We start from the raw sequence: 16,045 nt of genomic DNA, 5'->3' as shown, positions 1-16,045 counted from the left end.
TGACCCTGGGGAATCATTGCCTCTAGGCCCCTTCAGGTCACAGAGCAAGGAGATACACCTGTTTTATAGTTACCCATGTATACATAGGCACATATCTCTAAAGGTGTCTATATGTAACCATGTGTATCTATATTAAGCTGAATGTGAATTCATACACCCTAACTCTAATCCGTTATCGCATGGCTCATTCTAGCCTCCTTCTCTTGCTTATCTCTGACTTTCCACACAGAGAGAAACCTGGCTGCCACCACCCGCCAACTGTTCAATTCCAGTAAACATGCTTTGGTTAGTTTTGGAAATCTGCGTCTTTCAATTTTTGTCCATTTCATTGAAGCTGTTGAATTCACTGGCATAAAGTTGTTCATAATGTTCCCTTATTATGCTCTTAATGTCTGTAGGGTCTGTAGTAAGTCTCCTCTTTGATTCATGATGTTGGTAGTTTGTATCTTCTCTGTTTTTCTTGATCAGGTGCAAGTGCAGATTAGGTGGAGAGCTAGATTTCACCAGGGATGGGGTTATGGCAACTGAGTACCATAAAAGCAGAGAGGGATAAGAGAGGTGAAGGTGTGTGTACGTTTGTGTGTACGTGCACACTTGTAAAGGAGAGGTTATAGTGACGCACCATGGAAACTAGCTGAGTGATGAGGGAATTGGGAGCATAAAGGGGGTGAGGGCCCATGAAGGGGTGATGGGATGATGGATTGTGGGTCCCAGGGTGGTCATGGGGTCACCAGCCTGTGTGAGATGGAAAGACAGGAGCCCGTGAGGGATGATGAGGGCGATGCTTGAATGTGAGTCTCTGGAGGGCGTGAATTTAATGATAATGCAACGTCCAGGGTACGTCCATGGAGGATCCACTGGGGGGGTGGATGGCCATATCAGGAGAAGAGGAGGTCAAGGAACCACGGGTCCGGCTGGACCTGAGCTGGTATCCCTGCTCTGAGCTCCACCCACAGAGACACACAGGTCAGCCCCCTGTTTCCCGTGGGGATGTGGAAATTGCGGGGTCTGGCATGGTTTGGGTCTTCACTTGCCACTTACCAGCCGGGTGACCTTGTACAAGGCCCTTAATCTATCTGAGCTTCATCTTCTTTATTTTAAATTGGGATGACATCCACCGCAAAGTGTTGTTGGTCATCTTAAATGAGGTAGAATATCTTATGTGGCGTCTGGCACAAAGGAAGAACTCGACACATCTGAATCCCCCATTAACAATAATTTAAAAATTGTTTTGATGTACTTCCTTTCTGTCTTCTTTTGATGCCTAACAAGAAAACATTCATAATCGATACATGGTTAAACCAGTATTTTGTACATCCGTTTACAGCATCCTTCCCACCTTCTTTATTACGTTCCTAGCATGGCTCAGATCAAACCCTATGCAGTCATTCAGGCTCATGCTTTTTGATGACTGGCGTTTGCTTTAAAGTGTCTGTATCAGTTTCTTGTGGCTCCCGTAACAAGTACCATCACCTGGATAGATAGCTAGAACAGCAGAGGTTGATTCTCTCGCCATTCTGGAGGCCAGAAGTCCCAAACCCAAGTGTCAGCAGGGCCGGGTTCCCGCCGAGGCTCTGGGTAGGGTCTTTTCCTGCCTCTTCTGACTTCTCGTGGCCGCTGGCCCTCAGTCCACGGTGCTCCTTGGCCTGCAGCTGCATCCCTCCAGGCTCTGCCTCCGTCTTCACGTGGCCTCCTCCCCGTGTCTCTGTCTCTCTGTCTGTCCTAATCGCCTCTTCTTATAAGGAAACAAGTCATGTGGGTTGGGGGTCCGCTCTATACCAATCTGACCTCATCCGAACTGAACTCATTACATCTGCAATGACCCTATTTCCAAATAAGGTCACATTCACAGGGACCAGGGGTTAGGACACAGATGTATTTTTTTGGGGGGGGGACAATACAACCCATAACAGTATTCCACCAAAAATAACAATAAAATATAAGAAAGGTGGAAATAGATGACACAATATTGGCAAAAAGTTGATAATTGTCGAAGCGGAGGGTGGCTCCCTGGGGGTTCATTACACAAGTCGCTTTGTTTTTGTATATGTTTGGAAAATTCCATAATAAGATTTAAAAAAAAATCATGCTTTCAAGATATACACATGGCCAACAAGCACATGAAAGGATGCTCAACATCACTAATCATGAGAGAAATGCAAATCAAAGCTGCAATGAGGTATCACCTCACACCAGCCAGAATGGCCATCATCAAACAATCTAGAAACAATAAATGCTGGAGAGGGTGTGGAGAAAAGGGAACCCTCTTGCACTGCTGGTGGGAATGTGAATTGGTACAGCCACTATGGAGAACAGTATGGAGGTCCTTAAAAAACTAAAAATAGAACTACCACATGACCCAGCAATCCCACTACTGGGCATATACCCTGAGAAAACCATAATTCAGAAAGAGTCATGTACCACGATGTTCATTGCAGCTCTATTTACAATAGCCAGGACATGGAAGCAACCTAAGTGCCCATCGACAGATGAATGGATAAAGAAGATGTGGCACATAGATACCATGGAATATTACTCAGTCATAAAAAGGAACGAAATTGAGTTATTTGTAGAGAGGTGGATGGACCTAGAGTCTGTCATACAGAGTGAAGTAAGTCAGAAAAAGAAAAACAAATACTGTATGCTAACACATATATATGGAATCTAAAAAAAAAATGGTTCTGATGAACCTAGGGGCAGGACAGGAATAAAGATGCAGACATAGAGAATGGACTTGAGGACATGGGAGGGGGAAGGGTAAGCTGGGACGAAGTGAGAGAGTGGCACGGACATATATACACTACCAAACGTAAAATAGCTAGCTAGTGGGAAGCAGCCGCATAGCACAGGGAGATCAGCTCAGCACAGGGAGATCAGCTCGGTGCTCTGTGACCACCTAGAGGGGTGGGATAGGGAGGGCGGGAGGGAGACGCAAGAGGGAGGGGATATGGGGATATATGTATATGTATAGCTGATTCACTTTGTGATACAGCAGATTCACTTTGTGATACAGCAGATACAGCAGATACAATGGTGTGATTCACACCATTGTAAAGCAATTATACTCCAGTAAAGCTGTTTAAAAAAAACATCATGCTTTCGATGAATATTTAATAAACTAGAAAACGTTAAGCACAAAGGATAATATACAAACCTAGACATGTAATAGAAGCCTGTACAGGAGAAATGACTCCAAAGTGTTCAAGGCAGTTTTCTCTGGGGAGCATGGAGGCTTGCTGAGTTCTTTTTAGCTTTTAATTTTTCTGTATTTTCCAGAATTCCCGCCCTGAGCATAGAATATTTGTATAACCATAAAATAATTTTATTGGACAAATCAAGCCACTCTTCCACCCATCTGTTCATATATGTCTTTGACAAACAGGCCTTTCTGGAGCCCTGTCCCTCCCACTGCATGGGCGCGTCCCTGCCAGACACTAGATGCAGCCCCTGCCCCGGGAGGCCCACGGTCCTGGCAGGGGGCTGCACTGCCCCCAGGTGATGACACCCAACCCTGTGGCAAATCTCAGTGTGTCACAGTGGATTCAAACCACTGCCTCAGAGGCTGGAGAAACAGAGGCCTCTTTAGATGTTTGAAATTCTAAATGATTTTGGTAAAAACCAATCCGAAGTCCGTCACCATGCCAGGAGGATGATGAGTAGATCAGGGGACCAGGGCTCCTTAATCAAGGAGGGAGATTCGGGCCAAACAAGGAGCTGGGAGCTCAGCAAACACAATCTGGTGAGCTCTTTCCCCCTGCAGGGAGGCAGGGGGAGGGGCTGCTCCAGGCACGGAGGGAGAAAGGGGAGAAGCCTGGGGACAGCCAAGTGGCACTGGGCTTGAGTCCAGGGAGCTGCGGCCCAACAGGAGGCTTCAGACAGCAGCCCGCACCGCGTGCAGCAGGCGCTCCCTTCCAGGGCCTGGCAGGGGCGTTCGGTGGTTTGGGACAGGCCTGGAGTCGCCCAGCCTGTATCTCCCTCCCAGATGCGATGATAGCTACCAGCTAGTGCATGTCTGGGGGCAACCTGAATCTCCCGCAGCACCTCAGTTTTCCCTTCTGTGAAATGAGGCTGAAGATGCCCATCTCTGTTGTGAGGATGAAAGAGCCGCGTTAGGAAAGTGCTTGCAGCCCTGCTGCAGATGCGGCTCTCCCCCCTCCCCCACAGCATCCATGGGGATGGTTCCAGGACCCCTGCCGATACCCAAATCCCTGCATGCTTAGGTCCCTTATGCAAAATGGCGTGGTATTTGCATGTAACCTAGCTCATCCTCCCATATACTTTAAATCATCTCTAGACTACTTACAATACCCGATACAATGTAGATGTTTTGTAAATAGTTGCCAGTGCTTGGCAAATTCAAGGTTTGCTTTTCTAGAACTTTCTGGAATTTTTTAAAAAATATTTTTGATCTGTGGTTGGTTGAATCCACGGATGTGGAACCTGTGGATACGGAGGGCCAACCATCAGGGCTCAACAAAGACGAAGATGGCAGTGGAAAAGACCATGGCAAAATGATGCTGATGGAGAGGATGAAGATGGAACAATGATGAAGGGGGGGAGGCAAGGAAGAAGTAAAAGGAGATGGCAATGACGATAGAACCCGATGAAGACAGTGATGCAGATGGTGATGAAGCAGATGGTGATGATGGTGGTGAAGCAGATGGTGATGATGGTGGTGAAGCAGATGGTGATGATGGTGATAGGGAGGGTGATGAAGATGGTGGTGAAGGTAACGGTGACGTGATGATGGTGGTGACGATGTGATGATGGTGGTGAGGGGAAGGACAGGGAGGAGATGATGACGGGGCAGCAGTGAGCAAGACCCCAGCCCTGTCTTCCCAGCTTGCATTCTGTCAGGGGAGACATTTGCATGCAGACAGGGGCTCGGACCCCCTTCTCCTCAGGAGGGGCTGCGGGCATCAGGGACTCTGCATTTGGGAGCCTGTCTGTGGCCCCCTGTTTACCCGGGGCTGGGGCTCCTTCGGCAAAACCCTTTCAAAGGGTTGGTCCCTAGAAGTAGCATCAGGGCTCCTCCCTAGATGAACCCCTGAAGGGGCCCAACTGAGTCCACCGCCGTGTGCTGTGGGAACCTCCCCACAGTCGGCCTCTGCTTGGATGCCCCCATGGACGGGGAGCTCACTACTTCTCAGAGCAAAATCTGATTCTGTCACTTCCCTGCACTGGTTTGAGTTCAGCTTCTAGGCATCCACAGAATTCTCCGGCCATCTGCCTGGCCCTGCATGCCTGCGGCTCTGACCCCGGGGGCGGGAGAAGTGGGGGCTCGGGAGACAGCAGCCCTGCCAACTCTCTCCAGGGCGGTGTCTTTGGCCCTGGCAGCCGCTCAGGGCAGTGGTCCTGGCTTCCCCGCCCCCCGCTGGGTCTCACCTGGCTTCTCATCCAGCCCAATTCCTCCTTGAAAAATGGGGGTGGGGCATGATAATGCTTGCCTCCCAGGAGTCTCGGGGGGAGGAATCAGACCAGGCAGGCAGGAGAGCCTGGGTGAGCTAAGGCTCCCTGACCTTGCCGGGGGGTCCCCCCTTCCGGCCTCACAGACTCCGGCCCCGACCCCTCCCTCAGATGGCAAGGGAGGCCCAGCCCCCACACAGAGCCAGCTGCAGCAGGCCCAGGCCCTGTCCTTCAGAGACCCGGGGCCCAGGTGGATCACGGCTCAGCCAGCCCTGGGTCCCGGCCCTCTCCCCTCCTGCAGTCCGGCCCTCGCCCCAGGACTGCCCGGAGTCCCACAGTCCTCCACGAAACCTGTGCTGAGTGCAGCTCCAGGTTGCCATAGAAACAGAAAGCCTCTGAGGTTTGCAGCCTTGGTGATGCCGGCTCCTCCTCTCCCTGCCAAGTTCCAGGTGGGCACCGCCCCCCTCGGGGGGAGGAAGTAACATGGCATCAGGCAATTCTACCTCCTTTCAAGTAACACCACTAGAGAACCCCCAGCACTGCCAGGAAGCCCACTTACAGATGAAGAAGCAGGACCAGAGAGGGAAGGCAGCCTGCTCAAGGCCACACAGCTCCCAAAGGGCAGCGAGGTGTCTAGTTCCAGAGCTGACTCTACAGGCCGGCCTGGGTGTCCCAGGGTCATGAATCAGGGGCCTCCCAGGGGTTGGTGGGTCCCTACTGCACAAAGTCCCAGGGTGCTTGGTGTTTGGGGCGGAGGAGATGTCTGTGCGAGCGGGAGACCTCACCCCCTGGCTGTGTGATTAACTGAGAGGCTTCCCCAATCCGGACCTCAGTCTCCCCATTCACAAAATGTGTCCCCCTGTTCCTGCCCCTCTGATCCATCCCTCCCCAGGCCTGAGTCCTGGGCAAGGTCCCCCTCAGCCTGTGCTTGGCCGCAAGGGCCCCCCAAAGAGGGAGGAGGGTTGCCTTTGCAGAGGTGGGCGCAGAGGGTGCTAAGGGTGGTGAAGCCACTCAGCACGAAACTGTAAAGGTAAAAAATAGGACATTTGTCAAAACCACAGAATTCAAACCACAGGGAGGGAAGCTGCTGTAAGCCACGGGCCGTGGCTAACGACAAGGTATCCACGGCCGCTCGTCAATGGTCACGAACACACCGCACCGCTGCGAGGCAGGGACAGCCAGGGGAGCTGGGGGGAGGGGTACATGGGAACTCTGGCCTTTTTCTGCCCAGGTTTTCTGTAAACCTAAAACTCCTCTGAACTATAAAGTCCATCAGTTAAAAAGGGGAAAAAACAAAAGTGTGGGGGACCAGGATGGAGAGAGGGAGGTGGTGGTTGTGCAGGGAGGGGCTGGTCCTGGAAGCTGTCTGGCCCCCGAGGCCCCCTGTGGCTTGTGCCCGGTTCATCTGAGAGCAGCACCGTGGCCGGTGGCCGGCTGCCTTCCGAAACATTCTGGGCAGAACTTGGACCCACAGGCCTCCAGAGGCCCCATCTGGCCCCACCAGTCAGGAGAGGGGCGGGCTGGGAGGGTTCAGCTGGCCCGGATGGGGGGGCTTCTGCAGCCGTGAGGGGTTGGGGGCTCGGGGGACGTCAGGGACCCGGCCCAGTTCTCAGGGTGCCAGCCACTTCCTCACTGTCAGTGTAACATCAGCTGAGACCCCGGGGAGGAGGCCTCCGTGCCAGCCCCCAGGGAGACGGGCCAGGCGCCCTAGGCTAGCAGGCAGGACCCCGGAGGGTACCTCATCCATCGAAGCTTCTGGAATCTCCTGCCTCCTTGGGACCAGGCGAAGGAAAGCAGCCAGCGGCCAGAGCAGTTAACGGGTCGCTAGTGTTAGAAATCTGCAGCTCTTTCACTTCAGTTTTTTTGCTCTTCCCTATAATTATCCCATCGGTGGGTGGAAATCAACCTTGGCAAACGGACAGCTTCCCAGAGGAGGCCTGGTGTCGGAGTCTCGGGCAGAGGGCCAGGCGGCTTCAGCCCTCCCAGCCCCCTGTCACCTCCAGGGCTCGTGGGCAACTGCGGGCACCGCTTGTCCTGGTTTGCCTACGACTGTCCCTGCTTTAGCCCAGAAAGTCCCATGTCCCAGGAGCCCCCCAGTCCTGGGCGAATGGGGCGGTTGGACATCCTTTGCACAAGCTCTTGAGGGTCTCTGGGCTCCCCGGGACCGCCCGCCCGAGGTCGGCTCCTCCTGGGACCCCACCCCAACCCCATGGGACCCTCGTTCCCTCCTGTCTTCACCCCAGGCCTTGGGCCCCTCCTCCATCCCCGCCCTCGGGAAGCCCATCCAGATTCACCCCCCAGCTCTATGAATGTCTCCAGACCCCAGTTTCCAACTGACTGGACAGGAGGTGAGTTACGCTCTCTGCCTCAGTTTCCCCTTCTGTAAAGTGGGAATGGTAACGACTACTCGTGGGTATGGCAAGGAGCACATCAGTGAATAAATGTAAGGGGCTGAGACCCCGTGCTTGTGCCCCACCAAATTACCCACAAGTACCCACCGAGAGCATTCGGCTGGGCACCTAAATGTCACTGAATTCCCACAGCCACTTACCAGAATTTGCATTTTACAGACGAGCAGCCCGACGCTCAGAGACATGAAGGAACTTGCTGGAAAGGCCTGGCTGGTCAGGGCCCAAGGCAGGGCTCACCAGCCCGACATGGACCGCAAGGCCGACCGCCCTTCTCCACCCGCTGCCCTCCTGCGGGTCGTGGCACGGTGTCATCCTGGATCGCCGTTCGGGGCAAATTAAAAACCCAGCACGACCCCGCATTTCAACTCTCAGAAACATCTCCTGACCGTGCTGATGAAAGAAACAGGCAGTGCATCCAGAGAGAATTTGTTTACAGCGGAGTCATCTCTGTGTTACTTAATTCTGAAATAAGGAACTCTGCTGTGGGGGAAATATGAATTATTTTCCCGTTTTCCTGCCTAGACTCTGAATTAGTGGAGGTGGTGAGATTGGCTGCTGGCTCACTAATTGGTCATTATTTCTGCTCCCAGAGGAGATGCCCCCGGCGGAGCGCTTAAACCTCTTCCCCTGCTCTGCGGTGGCCTGTTGGGGCCCCCAACCCGGGCCACTGTTCCTCCTCGCATGCCTTTGGAGTAGAGTTTTTAGTGTTTTAACAGGGTTTTCAGCTGGGGTGGGTTTCCCTTCCCCTTCCCCGTGGGGACGTTGGGCTGTATCTGCTGACATTTTTGGTTGTCATAACTCTGCAGCGGGGGAGGCCAGTGAGAATGGCCATGTCCAGTCGGAGGCCCGAGGCGGGGAGCCCCCTGGGTCAGGAAGCAGGATGGGGAAGGCCGGGGGGAGTATGAACGCATCCCCCCAACTCAGGCTCACCACAGCCATCCTCGTGGTTCTTGGATCCCGTATTAGTGAATTTGCCTACTCACTAAAGTGCGTTTATAACCCCCAAGTCGATACTCGTTGTTCTTTAGCGGTCGCTGGCGGACAGCGCAGCGTGGCCCGGCGGGCACGCCCCTGCCTGATGGGGACCGAGGGCACCCCTGCCTCCGTGTCAGCTGGTCCTGGAAACAAGCGTCCTTTTCACTGTCAGTGCCCTGGGTTTTGCCTTTTTGTGTTTGGTTGGTGACTTCTGTTTAAAATGGCCCGCAGGTCTGGTGATGGGGTGATGCCCGGTGCTCTGAGCGTGAGAGGCTGGGGTGTGTGGGCAGGGAGTCATGTGTGCAGGTGAGTTTCATTCATGCTGAGACACGGCGCTGCTCTGAGCCAATGCACTGAATCGGCGTCACACACGGAAGAAGCCGTCTTCAAGCAGCAGCACAAAACCAGGTCCCCCGTTGATTGGCCGATGGAAATGTTGCGACCAGAGACCGGCAGACCAGAGACCAGACCTTGCCCTGTACTTTCCCGGGAGCAGAAGAACTAAAGACAGGTCTCCCCCAAAGCTCATGTGTGGAAGACCGAGCCCCCAGCACCTCAGAAAGTGACTGCATTTGGAGAGGGGGGCCTTTAAAGAGGTATTTAAGGTAAAATGAGGTCATTGGGGTGGGCCCTGATCCAATCTGACTGCTGTCCCGGTACAAAAAGGAGATAAGGACACAGACATGCATGGAGGGAAAGTCATGTGAGGACACAGGGAGAAGACGCCGTCTACACGTCAAGGAGAGAGGCCTCAGGAGAAACCAACCTGCCCACACCTTGAACTTGGATGTCCAGCCTCCAGGACTGGGAGAGAAGAAAGTCCTACCAAGTCACCTGGCCTGTGGTCTTTGTTAAGGCCGCCCCAGCCAACGAATTCAACAGAACTGAAGCAGGTAGTTGTTCCCCGTGTTGCGGTAACAGTACTCACGACAGCCCACAAGTGAAACAACACACATACGCGTCCAGGGATGAATGGAGGAACAAAGTGTGGTCCATCCGTATGATGGAGTGTGATTTAGCCATAAAGAGGAACAGTGTACTGACACACGCCACGTGGGGGAACCTCAAAAACACGACGCTCGGTGAGACAGGCCAGACACGAAAGACCACACACTGTACGATTCCGTTTATGTGCGGCGCCCAGGACAGGCAAACAGACAGAGCGTGGACTGGCGGGGAGGGGGAGGGGGAGGGGCAGGAGTGGGCATACCTGCTTTGGGGTGACGAGCACGTTCTGGAACTAGAGGTGGCGGCTGCACTACCTTGCGGATGGACTAAATGCCACTGGACTGATGACCTCAATAAAGGAATAAGCAAGTCTCCTCCCCGTGCCCCGGTGGCCGCTGTCCCATCCACTTCCTGTGCTCCCGAGGGCTCGTTCTCGACGCCATTCCGCAGCCTCTCCTCCCCCACCGGCTCCAGGCAGGGTCTCCTCCTCTGCTGCTTCCCAGCCACCCTGGCCATGTCCCCAGGGACCCCCATCGCTCCACCCAATGGCCGCGTCTGGGTCCCCATCAGCGACATCACCCCCAGCTGCTGTCAGAGGCGCCCATCCGGTCCTCAGAAAATGCCCACCCCCCAGGGCGCAGCGTGTGCCCCGAGCTGGGCTGGGAAGCCTCACGGTCCTGCCCGTGAACTCAGAAGGACTTTTCCCTCATCCTCTCTTTGCTCAAAGGCCCGCGAGGTCCGACCTTCCACCCCGGCACAGACGGGTGAAGGAGCCCAGGGAATGGTCGGGGCCACGTGGCCAGGAGGAAAAGGCAGGTGCACAAAAGGGCGATGCTTTGGTCCAGATCTGGTGACCCCGTTAGACTGTGTCAGGACGGCCAGTCCAGCACCCTTGTCTCCTGATGGGCTCTGGAACTCCGGTGAAAGGGAAGGGGTTTGATGGTGGGAGCTTAGCTAGTTTGGAGAGGTCTCTGGACCCCTGACTCCACCCCTTGAACTGGTGTCCCTTACAGCTCCTCGAGCACGTACTCTGCTGTCCAGGGTGACCCTCCGAGTCAGGGGTGGGGGGAGGGTGGAGATTCACTTCTTGGTCCACCAGCTTGGCCACACCCGCTCTGGGCTGCTTCTGGCGACGCTGCTGGGTCCTAGTGGAGAAACAGCAGATGACCCCAGGTGGGGTCTGCTCCCCACGCAGGATAGCTGAGCCCCATCCAGGGGCTGAGTCACCAGATCCGCTGTCCCATGGGCCCTGGGCTGTAGCCAGGCCCTGCACCATGATTGATTGGGAAGAAAGACAAGGCTTTGGAAAATGATTTTCTTTCCTTTTCTTTCTTCTTTTTATTTTCAAAGAAATTGAAGAAACCTGTGGTTTGCAAATCTGCTGACCCAGCAGGAAGCTTAAATTGAACCACCCGGTGTTGGGAAGAGGTCCAGGCCAGGCCACGGAAAATACCTAGAGGCAGAGTCCAGGCTGTTTGGGGGAGAAAGTGGGTCACCGTTGGAGCGGTCCTTGGGAAGGGCTGGCTGGGGAAGACGGTGGGCACCGGGCACGGGAGAGTGCGCAGCAGAGACGCATCCCCCCATCCCGAGGAGGGTGTCACTGGGTCTCGTCCTCACGTCCGTCCGTCTCCCGACGCAGCGCACCCAGGCTCTCCAGGTCCTGCCTGCCGGGGCCTCCGCTTCCTCGCCGGGCGAATGAAGGCTCCCGCCCACCTGGGACGGGGCTGAGGCGGTCCAGGGACCAGGGTGTCAGTGGGAGGGAGGCTGCGACAGATTCCAGCCCGGGTGGCGCCCCTATCTCTGCACTAGGACACGGCACCCAGAATTCGTGGCGACCTCGAGCTCACCCTTCTTGCCTTTCTCCTGGAGGCATCTTGCCCTCCTCTGAACGGGGCTCGTCCCGGGGTTGAGGGGCACGGGCGGCCTCCTTGCTGAGGTGGGGTCTTCTGTCCCGGCCCCTTCTCCTCTTCTGTCTCTTTTGCGGCCCCTCTGCCCATCCCTTACCGGGGGTTGTCAACCATGTGTCCCCGGGGCTCCGGCCTCCTAGCACCATCTCCCCGGGACATGCTGAGGACCTGCCTCTCTGTCCCCAGCACTGAGCATGGCCTGGAGCCTCAGAGCCACGTGTCCACCTGCCTCCCAGACATTCCCTGGAGGCTTCGCTGAGGCCCCATGACCTGCCCCATCCTTTTCCTCACTCATCATGTGGGGGGAGGATGTCCAGAGGCTCCGGGACCCAAACCCTGGAACCTTCCACGGTATGGTTTTGTATGAAAGTCTTCAACCTAGGCTAAGACAATTAGGATGATCCTGCAGGTGAGTTTTGAGACGTCAGCCTGGCGGCAGAGCAGGCGAAGAGAGCGAGGTGCCCCCAGGGACCTGTTTCCCCGAGGAAACGAAACAACATCACCATGATTTATTCTCTTATTTACAGAGCAAACCTCTGCGTGCAGGAAGCCCTGTAGGGCAGCAGCCGTGGTGCAGAAGAAGAAGGTGGTGCTGGAGTGAGCGGCCACTCTGGGTGCCCGCAGGTTCCCCTAGGGGCTGGGTGGGGGGTCAGGGGAGGTGCAGCCCTCAGGACTCCGGCTGCTCCGTCACCTTCCTGCTCACCTCTCCCCTGGCCCCAGTCGGCCCATGGTGTCCTGGGGGGCTCACAGCCCAACCCCTTCAGGCCCCCCGACGGGCCCCCTCGCCTCTTCCGTGGGAGCCCCAGCTGGGCCCCTACGGCCTCGCCGGGAGAAGGCAGCCGCCTCGGTAGCCTTGCTGTGGAGCAGGCTGCGGGTCTGCCCTGCACTGTCTGTGTCTTCCGCGGGCTTTGGCAGGCCACCACTCGGCCCCCAGGGGCCACACGGGACGCGCTCAATGTCAGGGTACCAAGCAAGATTCCAAACCCTTCGTGACGACGCCTGCTGACTGGCCCGTGGGACCCACCATGTACCGGATGCTGCTCTAGAACTTTCCATGTATATTAGCTCACTCGCTCCTCGGGAAAGCTGCATCCGTGGGACCACGATGACCACCCCCATCTTACAGATGATGAGCCCGGAGTGTGGAGAGCGAGGCCCCCTCGGTCGTGGGAGGGATAGGAGTGTGGGGGCCCCCGAGCCAGGAGGACGATGCTTCCTGCAGCATCTCCGGGAGTCTGTCCACCACAGGCCAGGCTGGTGCGAGTGGGAAGGAACGGGAGGTCCCTGCTGGCCCAGCTCCCCTCCGTGTCCAGGGTCAGCCACCCCATCCCTGCTGATCTGCACTGTCCAGTGAAGGGGTCCCAGCCCCCTTTCCTCCGCTGCTCCCGAACTTTTATCTAGAGACATGACCTAGTTATTACCCCGTGGGACCCATGTGCTCTCCTTCTGGGGTCTGAGGTCTATCGTGTCTGTGATCGCTCACCTGTTTCAGTGGATTGAATGGGGCCCCCCAAAGTGGGGTCCACATCCTGACCCCTGGAACCTCGGAACGTCATCTTATTTGAGAAAAGCGTCCTTGCTGAGATGCAATTTGCTAAGGATCTAGAGATGAGATCGTCCTGGATCCCCTTGGTACCCCCCAAATCCAACAACAATTGTCCTTATAAGAGACACACAGAGGAGAAGACACAGGGGAGGGGGCCACGTGGTGATGGTGCAGAGGTTGGGGGCGATGCTACCGCAAGCCCAGGAACACCCGGACCCCCAGGAGCTGGGAGAGATGGGAGACCCCCCTACAGCTCCTGGAAGGAGTGCCAACGCCTTGATTTTGGACTTTCAGGGCCAGAAGTGTGGGAAAATAAATTTTTGTTGCTATAAGCCACCCAATTTGTGGTAATTTGTATGGCAGCCAGGAGGACACTCACGTACCCCACGAGGGGGCTCTATTGCACCCACTTTGCAGATCAGAGAAATGATGTCACTTTCCGAGGACGCTGGACTCCAGTGTGGCTGAGCTTCCCCTTCCCCCCAGGGTGTCCCGAGGCAGGGCTTGGGCAGCGCGAGGGGACACAGTCTTGTGCACCTTCTCAGCCCCCTGAGAGCCTCCTTCTCTCTCTTGGCTGGCACCCTGCCTGTGCCAGGCGACCCCCACCATCCATGTGGATGCAACCCCCCACTGCAGACCCCAGGGACTGGCTTCCTTTGTGGCTGGGGGTTACAAGCAGAGAGAGCAGGCGCTGGGGTCTGGTGGGGAATGGTTGGGAGACAGAGGAGGGTGGGCAGCTTCCCCTCCATAGACAATCCCATACGTGATTCCTCTGTGCAGCCCATCCTGAGATGTCCCCTCACCGCCACCCCGTGCTGACCGAGCACACCTGCCTGCCTGTTCCTGCTCATTGTCAAGTGGCGGCCAGAGCACGGGCACATCAGCCACTAGCATCCTTGCTCATCTGCTTCCTTTCCCCTGACCCTCGCTGTCCTCACCTTGTGCTTCTCATGTGAAGAGGCAGCAACGTAACACTTGCCTCAGGCTCTGCTTTCTCAGGGTTGAGATAGGCAGCCTCACACCCTGAGTTCCTCTGCCTGTCAATGGGCCTCCTGTGTGTTTCCTCACTCATCACCAAAATTTGCCCCTTGCAATCTGAAGATGGGAGAAAAATAGGCCAAGGCAGTCCTTTCTCTGAGTCAGACAGCAGTGGTCAAGGACCTTTCAGGTATTCATGTGTTTCTTCATCAAATTATGCTGGTTTGGGTGTTCTGGGAAGGAGCTAGAGATGTATTGGGTGATGCTTGTGAAAGACAAAGGGGCAGGGCAGGTGTGGTCAGGGAGGGCCAGCAGATGGTGATGCTGGTCTGACACCTCCGAAGGGGATGCAGAGGATGGGGAAGGGCCTGAAGGCCTTGGACTGTAGGGTGGTTCTGGGAGGGTCTTAACCGGCCCACAGCTGCTCCCGGGGAAGGGCTGCCGCAGAGGAGCCTGCATGGGTCAGAGATGGTGAGCCCTGTTCCCGGCCATGCCTGGCCCCTGACCGGGCCCCTGTGCGCGGCCTTGGCTCGGGTATGAAGCAAATCCTGCAGGTGCCGTGGCTGGTGCCTCTGTGCGGATGTCCTGTCCATCACTGCCCATCCATATGGACCAACTGTGTGCCCGGCCTTAGGGGCACCCACAAGCAACAGACCCATCCCCAGTCCAGAGCGGGTGCCCAGGGGACAGAAAGCCAATTCACGGACCAGCGCCATAACGTCAGGAAGCACAGGCCACGGAGGGAACCCGCCCAGACTCTGGGACCTTCTGTGTTCCAGGGAGGCTCCTGTCATCCTGACGCCCCTCCCATGAGCCTGCCCTGGCCCCCCGATGCTCAGCCCGGCCCCACCCTTTCCTCAGTGCCTGCACCATCCTTGGGAAGTCTAAGCTCGTGGAGGCTCAGGTTTCCATGGTCACCAGCCTCTCCTCTCCCCAGGATCTGCTTATTCCTTGGTCAGCACACAGTGGAGTGGACTGGGGGCAGTCTCGGTTTCCTGCCCCGCTGAGGCGGGTGTGGGGAGGTCATGTGGGCACGGGGTCCCCTGCCAGCTGAGCCCTCACTGGCAAGATGTAAGCAGGAGCCCGAGGTTCCGGTCTTCCTTGTTGGTGGGACTTCAGGCTAGAGCCGGCAGCTGAGATACTGGGGTGAATGAGGTGCTGTTAGCTGATTCACGGAGAGGAAAATGACAGCGGCCCCATGCCCAATATTACCCTTGGGGACCTGAGGCTTGGAGAGGGCCGTGTCCAGGGTCGCACACAGGGTCTGCCCAGCCTGCCCTTGCCTGGGCCCCCCCAGTGCAGGCTCCTTAGCTGCAGCCCTCCTGGGGTGGCCAAGGAAGCTTCCAGGTCGTCCCAGCACCCCTGTCTGTGTGGCGCTCCTCTGCATCCCTGGGGGTCCCGTCAGGGTCCTCCGGAGGGTGGCTCCTGCCTCAGCTGTCAGCTCTGCCCAAATGCTTCTCCAGCAGCCCCGTCACGCGTCCAACGGGGAGCCTGCTTCAGAGCGATTGGACATTTTGAGAGAAGAATTAAGAAAATGAATGTCGGCAGAGCACTTGGCCGTGGAAATCATCGCTGACTTCCCACAAGTGCAGTCGTGTGGAGCTCGAAGGGTGTAACTGGCCCACAGGGTGCTGCTTCCCTGTGCAGGTTTCAGGGCCCTGCAGAGGGCCAGGCCCTCCCCTGGAGTTGGGCATGAGCATGAGCCCATCCGGACCAGACACCATTTGTGATGGTGAGAAAGCGGACAGGACCAGACACACCCGCCAGGCGAAGGGGAACAGCTGTCCTCGCCACCTGCTGTTCTTCTTGGTAATAAATTGATTTAGCAGGTCATTGTTTGCTCCCTCCCCACCTCCCCAGGTCAGCTCCATGGG

Source organism: Aethalodelphis obliquidens, unplaced genomic scaffold, assembly GCF_003676395.1.
Source record: "Aethalodelphis obliquidens isolate GAN/ISIS:26980383/991018 unplaced genomic scaffold, ASM367639v1 scaffold6, whole genome shotgun sequence".
Taxonomy (NCBI): Eukaryota; Metazoa; Chordata; class Mammalia; order Artiodactyla; family Delphinidae; genus Aethalodelphis; species Aethalodelphis obliquidens.
The sequence above is the reverse complement of the archived record's forward strand: the minus strand, read 5'-3'. Positions refer to the sequence as shown.